Here is a 3,354-nt window from a genome sequence, read left to right on the forward strand (position 1 = left end):
TCGCAGGTGCTGGCAGGCGGGCAGGGCCTCAGGGCGCGGGGGACCCTGGCCACCAAGCCGTCGGCCACTTGCCCCCCCCCCCACCCCATTAACCCTCTGAAGAGGTTACCCCGAGCACTCCTAGGGGCCGCGCAGCTTCCCTGGTGCCCGAAACCCCAGAAGAAAGAATATTAACAGTCTTTCAAGTTTCTGCTGTTTGCTAGTAGCCTCCAGCAGAAACTAAAAAATGAACCTGATTTAGCGGGAAATAAAAATGTGTTCCCTCAAGAAGTGAGAATGTCAAATGGTGCAGCTGTCTTGGAAAATAACCTGTCCTTTCCTTAAAGTCAAACAAGAGTGACCATTTGACCCAGTAATTCCACTCCTCTAAGAAAAGTGGAAACATACCTCCACACAAAACTTGTACACAAATGTTGATTACATTCTAACAATCAAAAGATGGGAACAACGCTAATGTCCGTCAAGCGATGAGTGGATAAATGTGATATATCCATAAAATGTACTATTCGGCCATAAAAATGAACTACTGATACATGCTACAATAGGAACGAACCTTAAACACGTGCTAAGTCAAAGAAGACAGCCACAAAGGTCCACGTGTTGTGTGATTCCATTGATATGAAATGTCCACAATAGGCAAGTACATATACAGACACAGAAAGTTGATTAATGATTGCTTAGGGATGGGAGGAAGAGGGGAGTAGGGGGTGATAAAGGGTGCAGGTTTCTTTTAAGAGACAGGGTCTGTGGCCCAGGCTAGAGTACAGTGGCATGCTCACTGCATCCTCCATCTCCTGGACTCAAGAAATCTTCCTGCTTCAGTCTCTCCAGTAGTTGGGATTACAGGCGTATGCCACCACACCTGGCTAATTTTTAATTTTTGGTAGAGACAGCGTCTTGCTATATTGTCCAGACCAGTCTGTGGCTCCTGAGCTCAAGTGATCCTCCCACCTTGGCTTCACAAAGTGCAGGGATTACAGGCGTGAGTCACTGGCTGGGATAGGTTTGTTTTCAAAGTAATGAAAATGTAAAATTGAGGTGATGATTGCCCAACTCTGAATTGAAAAATCATTGTACACTTTAAATAGTTCTATCTCAATATGCGAATTGTATCTCAATAAGCTGTTACCAAAGGAAAAAAATGTTACCTTGGGAGTTTTATTCCTTTTGCATCCCCAGGGCCTGTAATAGTTCTCAGCCCAGAGTAGGTGCTCTGTAAATATTTGTAGGATTTTCCAAACTTTCTAAAGAAAAGGACCAAATTATCTTTCAAGGTCTTTTTCATGCCTAATATTCTAAAAGTCTATTAACTAGAAAACAAAAGATCTCTCAAGCTTACAATTCCACTTTGGAAATTTTAGAAACATCTTGTTAAAGGGTCTTTGATGAACGTTTGGCTTTACCGGGACAGGGAGAGGCCTTGCCTTTGCACACGTGCATTTTTTTAATACAAGGTCTATATGAATACTAGACTTGAATTCACTTTGGTTCTCTTCTCACAGCCATGCAATTAAAATGCTAAACTTTAAACTTTATCAGTAAAATAAAGGAAAGCTTTATTTTGAAAAACTATTGTAATTTTCCAGGGAAGTGTTCTCCTTTACAGGTCAAGATCTGAGCCACCATAACTTTTAAACCACTGACTGGCAATCTTTATTCAATCCTAGCCACAGTAGTTCTAAACTATCACAAACCAAATTTGTCCCGTCACCCTTAGAAACAGGCTGCTGTTAACAGAGCTGCCCTTCTTAAACTTTTAGAAGCTTGAACTTTCTGAAACTTCACATGAATGGGGGAAGTTAACCCAAAAGAACGTAAATGGTTTGTGTTTGGATCTTTTACTAGAATTAGTAATTTTTCTACCATTACTTTTTCCTTTCCCACTCCAAGACACACTCCAAGAAGGTACTTTGCACACCGTTGTTCCCAAGGAAGGACATTTTGGCAATAACCAAACAAGCCTTCTTAACCAATACTTCTAGTTCTTGGTAACTGCATCTTACTCCATGAGAGGACCGGGAAGGAGGCAGGACCCAAAAGGGATGAATGCTTAATGTGCCTGGGGAGACTAGATCAACATACAGGCTACCTGTCAGCTGTGTCCCAAGCCCCAAGTGTGGCAGACAGATGACAGCATCAGACTTTGAGAGGCTGGTCCTGCTTGGACAAGAATCAATAGAGTCCATGATGAAAGCTAGAGGTCCCCCGTCACCACAACCTTGATTTCAGAGTAACACTATGCCTTCTAGATTTGAGACTTCAAATAGGTCCTTCATTTCCATTATGACTGATAGACTTAATTTCCTGCCATCTTTGTGGGATGGTGGTTCTGACTTGGTTTGATTTAAAGGGAATAAAATAATTACTTCAGACAAATCAGTTTGGGTGGAGTAAGATTCATACCTAGATACAATGCTATTTTCATTTTTAAAATATCTGAAGTCCTTTCATATTCAAGACCTCATTCACCATCATGTGAGACGGGTTGGGTGGCTTTGTTGTTGCTTAAGATTCTCAGAATCCTAGAAGCTGAACTTCACTATCTAATCCAGTAGCTTTAAATGTATTCCCATGGCATGCTAGTGTTTCATCAGCTGGACCAATGTTCCACAGCTAAATCTAGCAGAGAGAAAAATAACCAACTCTTCAAGTTTTTAGAGGAAAAACTAAACTAATGGATATATTTCCATTTGTAGCTTTTCTTTCATATTTATTTTTCATAGATCTTTGGTGCCTGCTATAAAATACACAAGTAGTAAAGTTTTCAGAAAAAACCTTTCAATTTCTATCAGGTTTCATTCACACTTCTGTTCAGATATAAAGGCTGAAAAGGCTATAGTTTTATCAGACACACATATATTCCCGTATTTTGGGTAAACTTTCTATTTAAGATGACATTGAATTACACAGTATTACATATGCAGCAGGCATGGTGTGTGTCATAGAACATTATGAATTTCAGGCAAGTTTGAGAAAAAAAACTAAAGGAGTCAACCCTCCCTTTACAGATGAGGAAACTCGGACTCAGTCCCCAATGATATGGACTACACACAGTTAACAACACAACTGTGTAGCAACTTCTAACTTGTGGCCTTCATGTTCCAAATCTAGTGACCCTTTCACACCTCAGGAAACTAAAACACTGCTAACACACAATGGGAGGAGGGAGTGTGTGGGGCACAAGGAGAGGGCAACATCAGTGACCCAGGTCATCAGGCCCTTGCTATTATGCTAAGCTGTCTCTTACCTAAAGGCCCTCGGCCACTCACAATGATGAACCATGCAAGATTTCTACTAGCACAGTAGGATCAGCAGCCACACATACAGGACTATCCCAAAACAATCACAGAGTCA

This window comes from Pan troglodytes, chromosome 18, assembly GCF_028858775.2.
Source record: "Pan troglodytes isolate AG18354 chromosome 18, NHGRI_mPanTro3-v2.0_pri, whole genome shotgun sequence".
Classification (NCBI taxonomy): Eukaryota; Metazoa; Chordata; class Mammalia; order Primates; family Hominidae; genus Pan; species Pan troglodytes.